General features: G+C 49.4%; 1 protein-coding gene across 1 annotated transcript in view; it reads right to left on the minus strand.

Annotated features, from left to right (window-relative positions):
• Positions 1 to 5,413: 5,413 nt before the first annotated feature.
• The window catches only part of CCKBR (cholecystokinin B receptor), a 44,441-nt gene continuing 42,774 nt past the window's right edge, over positions 5,414 to 7,080 (minus strand). Inside the window, exon 5 of the mRNA XM_060771341.2 lies at positions 5,414 to 7,080. This exon is cut by the window's right edge and continues 1,442 nt beyond it. The gene's annotated coding sequence lies outside the window, so the exon portion shown is untranslated.

The raw sequence follows: 7,080 nt of genomic DNA on the forward strand, positions 1-7,080 counted from the left end.
GGGTTCCCCCTCAAGATCCCCCTCAGCTGCTTAAACTTAAGGAAAAGGAAGGGGGCTGAGACTCTTAGGGATGGTGGGAGTTGTAGTCCAAAACATCTGGACGAAGGGCTGACGTTGGCCCATGCCTCCTCTAGAGCAATTGTGGGGTGTCTTGAGCCCTGCACATCTTTCTCGCCCTCATTCGGAGAGTTTTGCAAGCGAGGCGGGGGCCCAGAGGGGTTGCTAGGAGACCCCCCTGTGCGGTGGCCTTGGCATTTGGAGCAGATGGGTCCAAATACACACACACACACACACAAAGCCTGACTCCACTTCTGACTCTGCTTTGCCAGATGGGCCTCTGGATTGGATGCCATTTGCTCTGCTCCAGATGCCAGGCGCACAACTGGATTCCCCTGATACTCAAGGGCTGCGCCAGATGCCAGTGCTCTGGGTTTACCCAATGGTGTCTCTGTGACACTGGGGTCAAAGCCCCCAGCCCCATATCCACAGAAGAGCTCCCCAAACAGACAATGGACCTTGTTATTGTTGTTGTTGTGGTTATTGTTGTTGGTCTTGTTGTTGCCTCCCATATCCACAGAAGAGCTCCCCAAACAGACAATGGACCTTGTTATTGTTGTTGTTGTGGTTATTGTTGTTGGTCTTGTTGTTGCCTCCCATATTCACAGAAGAGCTCCCCAAACAGACAATGGACCTTGATATTGTTGTTGTTGTGGTTTCTGTTGTTGTGGTGTTGTTGCCCCCCATATCCACAGAAGAGCTCCCCAAACAGACAATGGACCTTGATATTGTTGTTGTTGTGGTTTCTGTTGTTGTGGTTGTTGTTGCCCCCCATATCCACAGAAGAGCTCCCCAAACAGACAATGGACCTTGTTATTGTTGTGGTTGTGGTTATTGTTGTTGGTCTTGTTGTTGCCCCCCATATTCACAGAAGAGCTCCCCAAACAGACAATGGACCTTGATATTGTTGTTGTTGTGGTTATTGTTGTTGGTCTTGTTGTTGCCCCCCATATCCACAGAAGAGCTCCCCAAACAGACAATGGACCTTGATATTGTTGTGGTTGTGGTTATTGTTGTTGGTCTTGTTGTTGCCCCCCATATCCACAGAAGAGCTCCCCAAACAGACAATGGACCTTGTTATTGTTGTGGTTGTGGTTATTGTTGTTGGTCTTGTTGTTGCCCCCCATATTCACAGAAGAGCTCCCCAAACAGACAATGGACCTTGTTATTGTTGTGGTTGTGGTTATTGTTGTTGGTCTTGTTGTTGCCCCCCATATCCACAGAAGAGCTCCCCAAACAGACAATGGACCTTGATATTGTTGTTGTTGTGGTTATTGTTGTTGGTCTTGTTGTTGCCCCCCATATCCACAGAAGAGCTCCCCAAACAGACAATGGACCTTGTTATTGTTGTTGTTGTGGTTATTGTTGTTGGTCTTGTTGTTGCCCCCCATATTCACAGAAGAACTCCCCAAACAGAAAATGGACCTTGATATTGTTGTTGTGGTGGTTATTGTTGTTGGTCTTGTTGTTGCCCCCCATATTCACAGAAGAGCTCCCCAAACAGAAAATGGACCTTGATATTGTTGTTGTTGTGGTTATTGTTGTTGGTCTTGTTGTTGCCCCCCATATCCACAGAAGAGCTCCCCAAACAGACAATGGACCTTGTTATTGTTGTTGTTGTGGTTATTGTTGTTGCTCCCCATATCCACAGAAGAGCTCCCCAAACAGACAATGGACCTTGATATTGTTGTTTTTGTGGTTTCTGTTGTTGTGGTTGTTGTTGCCCCCCCATATCCACAGAAGAGCTCCTCAAACAGACAATGGACCTTGACATTGTTGTTGTTGTGGTTTCTGTTGTTGTGGTTGTTGTTGCCCCCCATATCCACAGAAGAGCTCCCCAAACAGACAATGGACCTTGTTACATCCCGATTGGATTACTGCAACACACTCTACGTGGGGTTGCCTTTGAAGACTGTTCGGAAACTTCAGTTAGTACAACGGGTGGCAGCTGGACTTCTCACCGGAGCGTCATACAGGGAACACACCACCCCCCTGTTGTGTCATCTCCACTGGCTGCCGATCCAATTCCGAGCACAATTCAAAGTGTTGGTTTTGACCTACAAAACCCTATACGGTTCCGGCCCAGCGTATCTGTCCGGATCTCCCTCTACGTCCCACCTCGGAACCTAAGATCCTCTGGGGAGGCCCTGCTCTCGACCCCGCCTCTATCACAAGTGAGGTTGGCGGGGACGAGGAGCAGGGCCTTCTCGGTGGTGGCCCCCCACCTGTGGAATTCACTCCCCGGGGAGATTAGATCGGCAACGTCCCTTCTTTCATTTAGGAAAAAGTTATCTATTTTATTTTTATTTGTCGTGTCAGAGCAACCAGTCCATTATATATTACATTTCTAACAGAACAAGCAAACAGACAGAAAAATACACAACTTGTGAGTTTGGTAGTTGGTTAAATGTCCTTTGACCAGTATCTGTCCCCTTGGAGTGCCTCTGGGGTTGCTGCAAGAAGGTCCCCCATCGTGCATGTGGCAGGGCCCAGGCCGCACCGCAGCAGGTGGTCAGTGGTTTGCTCCTCTCCACACTCGCATGTCGAGGATTCCACTTTGTAGCCCCATTTCTTGAGGTTGGCTCTGCATCTCGTGGTGCCAGAGCGCAGTCTGTTCAGCACCTTCCAAGTTGCCCAGTCCTCTGTGTGCCCAGGGGGGAGTCTCTCATTTGGTATCAGCCATTGGTTGAGGTGCTGGGTTTGGGCCTGCCACTTTTGGACTCTCGCTTGCTGAGGTGTTCCAGCACGTGTCTCTGTAGATCTTAGAAAACTATTTCTAAATTTACGTTGTTGACATGCTGGCTGATACCCAAACAGGGGATGAGCTGGAGATGTCTCTGCCTTGGTCCTTTCACTATTGGCTGCTACTTCCCGGCGGATGTCAGGTGGTGCAATACCGGCTAGAAGCGACCAGCATGCAAGCAGGAAAAAGTTGAAAACCTGGATATGGGACCAGGCATTTGGACATTCTGGCAGTTAAAGAAAGATTTGATGACGAGCTGGAATTTGTCGAGACGGAATGGATTTACGGAACTCCGAACGCTGAGCTCAGGATTAGCCTACTACTGTTGTGTTTATTGCACTGTTTTGTATTGATGATTTAATTGTTAATTTGTAACTGTTTTAATTGCTTTTATATATGTATGTATATGTGATAAAGGCATCGAATTGTGCCTTCCTCTGTAAGCCGCCCTGAGTCCCCCCTTGGGGGTGAGAAGGGCGGGGTAAAAGTGACGGAAATAAATAAATTGTTGTTGTTGTGGTTGTTGTTGCCCCCCCCATCCACAGAAGAGCTCCCCAAACAGACAAGGAACCTTGTTGTTGTTGTTCCCCCCCCCCCAATATTCATAGAAAAGCTCCCCAATGACTCTTGTTTTTGTTGCCCCCCATATCCACAGAAGAGCTCCCCAAACAGAAAATGGACCTTGTTGTTGTTGTTCTCTCCCCCCCCCCATATCCACAAGAGCTCCCCAATAAGGCAATGTAAACATTGTCATGTAAACAAGGAACAGCCAAAGTCCCAGTTGGCCTTCTTGTGTGGAAGTTGCATAGACAGCCAAGGAACAAAGAAGGAAAACAGTTTGTGTCTGCTCCCCATCAGAGCTTCCTCTTCCCATAGATGGATAATGGGAGTGGGTGCATCCTGGATTGAGAGAGACTTGGGGCTTTTCCCTGAGTGTTTGATGGGGGACGGAAGGCAGGGTGGGAAGAGGGTTCAGCACTGGACAGCTCCCTAGAATCATAGAATCCTAGAATCAAAGAGTTGGAAGAGACCTCCTGGGCCATCCAGTCCAACCCCCTTCTGCCAAGAAGCAGGAATATTGCATTCAAATCACCCCTGACAGATGACCATCCCGCCTCTGTTTCAAAGCCTCCAAAGAAGGAGCCTCCACCACACTCCAGGGCAGAGAGTTCCACTGCTGAACGGCTCTCACAGTCCGGAAGTTCTTCCTCATGTTCAGATGGAATCTCCTCTCTTGTAGTTTGAAGCCATTGCTCCATTGCATCCTAGTCTCCTTCGATAGAGCTACAAGCTGGGTAGATGCGGGGAATGCCGTGGATGGAGCGTACCTGGATTTCAGGAAGGCCTTCTTTGACAAGGTTCCCCATGACCTTCTGGCAAGGAAACTAGGCCAATGTGGGCGAGGCAAAACTACGGTGAGGTGGATCTGGAATTGGTTAAGTGGACGAACCCAGAGGGTGATTCTCCTGATCAAGGGTCTGGAGGACAAGCCCTATGAGGAGTGGCTTAAGGAGCTGGGCATGTTTAGCCTGAAGAAGAGAAGGCTGAGAGGAGACATTATAGCCATTTAAAATATGTGAGAGGAAGCCACAGGGAGGAGGAGGGAGGGAGCTTCCTTTCTGCTTCCCTGGAGACTAGGACGCAATGGAACAATGGCTTCAAACTACAAGAGAGGAGATGCCATGAGGAAGAACTTCCGGACTGTGAGAGCCGTTCAGCAGTGGAACTCTCTGCCCCAGAGGGAGTGTGGTGGAGGATCCTTCTTTGGAAGCTTTTAAACAGAGGCTGGATGGCCATCTGTCAGGGGTGCTTTGAATGCAATTTTCCTGCTTCTTGGCAGAATGGGGTTGGAATGGATGATGGCCCAGGAGGTCTCTTCCAACTCTAGGATTCTATGATTCTATGATATATCTCATAACTATATGAATACAGGAGTGCATTTGCAGCTTTTTGCAAAATGTGTTTTTGGAGGCTCAAGGAAGCAGCTTGTACGGCATCAATATTTCAAAAACAGCCTGGTGGGAGAGAACGCATGCAGGCGCATGCAGAAGGGGCCTTGCAGTGGAATGCTTTGGGTGCTTTGGAATCCCAGCTTTGGAGCAATGTGTGTGTGTGTGTGTGTGCACATGGGGAGCCTCTTCCAGGACATTTCTAGGCCAGACCCCTCCCCACATTTCCTTCCGAAATAGAGCGGAAATAGAGAAGGATGAATAATTCAGGGGCAGAAGGACGGCTCTTCCCAAAACTGGGTGTGTGTGTTGTTGTTGTTATTGTTAAGCAATCACAGAAGATGAGAGTGGAATGAGATGAATTTCCAGGTTAGTACCCCCCCCCCCCCAGAAAAACAACACAACCCGGTCACAGACAAGGAAGGCAGCTCAGAATACGTGTAGGCTTTATTTCACAATCACAAAGAAACACAAAGGGAACCCTGTTGTCGCCCCCCTCCCATGCAGCCCCCTCCCCAAAATGGCAGAAACGAAGAAGCAGAAGCAATGCAGGGAGGGAGGGGGGCTTTCAGGTAAAGCTATGACTCAAGGGCATGCATGGGCCAACTTGGGCCCTCCCTCCAGGTGTTTTGGACTCCAACTCCCACAATTCCTAACAGCCGGTAGGCTGTTAGGAATTGTGGGAGTTGGAGTCCAAAACACCTGGAGGGAAGGCCCAAGTTGGCCCATGACTTTGTCCTCCTGGAACTGGACACTTGAGTCAATTGTGGAGTGCACCAAACTGAAGGGGATGATGACGTTGGTATGCAGATGATCCCGTGATTGACGCAAGTGTCCAGGTCCAAGAGGACAAAGGCATGGGCCAACTTGTTAGGAATTGTGGGAGTTGGAGTCCAAAACACCTGGAGGGAAGGCCCAAGTTGGCCCATGACTTTGTCCTCTTGCAACTGGACACTTGAGTCAATTGTGGAGGGCACCAAACCGAAGGGGATGATGATGTGGATATGCAGATGATCCCATGAATGATGCAAGTGTCCAGTTCCAAGAGGACAAAGTCGTGGGCCAACGTTAGGAATTGTGGGAGTTGGAGTCCAAAACACCCGGAGGGAGGGCTCAAGTTGGCCCATGACTTTGTCCTCTTGCAACTGGACACTTGACTCAAGTGTCCAGTTCCAAGAGGATGAAGTTATGGGCCATCTTGTTAGGAATTGTGGGAGTTGGAGTCCAAAACACCTGGAGGGAGGGCCCAAGTTGGCCCATGCCTTTGTCCTCTTGCAACTGGACACTTGAGTCAATTGTGGAGGGTGCCAAACTGAAGGGGATGATGATGTGGGTATGCAGATGATCCCATATTGATGCAAGTGTCCATTTCCAAGAGGACAAAGGCATGGGCCAACTTGTTAGGAATTGTGGGAGTTGGAGTCCAAAACACCTGGAGGGAGGGACCAAGTTGGCCCATGCCTTTGTCCTCTTGCAACTGGACACTTGAGTCAATTGTGGAGGGTGCCAAACTGAAGGAGATGATGACGTGGGTATGCAGATGATCCCATATTGATGCAAGTGTCCATTTCCAAGAGGACAAAGGCATGGGCCAACTTGTTAGGAATTGTGGGAGTTGGAGTCCAAAACACCTGGAGGGAGGGACCAAGTTGGCCCATGCCTTTGTCCTCTTGCAACTGGACACTTGAGTCAATTGTGGAGGGTGCCAAACTGAAGGAGATGATGACGTGGGTATGCAGATGATCCCATATTGATGCAAGTGTCCATTTCCAAGAGGACAAAGGCATGGGCCAACTTGTTAGGAATTGTGGGAGTTGGAGTCCAAAACACCTGGAGGGAGGGACCAAGTTGGCCCATGACTTTGTCCTCCTGGAACTGGACACTTGAGTCAATTGTGGAGGGTGCCAAACTGAAGGGGATGATGACGTGGGTATGCAGATGATCCCATGATTGACTCAAGTGTCCCGTTCCAAGAGGACAAAGGCATGGGCCAACTTGACCGGTAGGCTGTTAGGAATTGTGGGAGTTGGAGTCCAAAACACCTGGAGGGAGGGCCCAAGTTGGCCCATGCCTTTGTCCTCTTGCAATTGGACACTTGAGTCAATTGTGGAGGGCACCAAACTGAAGGGGATGATGACGTGGATATGCAGATGATCCCGTGATTGACACAAGTGTCCAGTTGCAAGTGGACAAAGGCATGGGCCAACATGTTAGGAATTGTGGGAGTTGGAGTCCAAAACACCTGGAGGGAGGGACCAAGTTGGCCCATGACTTTGTCCTCCTGGAACTGGACACTTGAGTCAATTGTGGAAGGCGCCAAACTGAATGGGA

The sequence above is a fragment of the Anolis sagrei genome, chromosome 3, assembly GCF_037176765.1.
Source record: "Anolis sagrei isolate rAnoSag1 chromosome 3, rAnoSag1.mat, whole genome shotgun sequence".
Lineage (NCBI taxonomy): Eukaryota > Metazoa > Chordata > Lepidosauria > Squamata > Dactyloidae > Anolis > Anolis sagrei.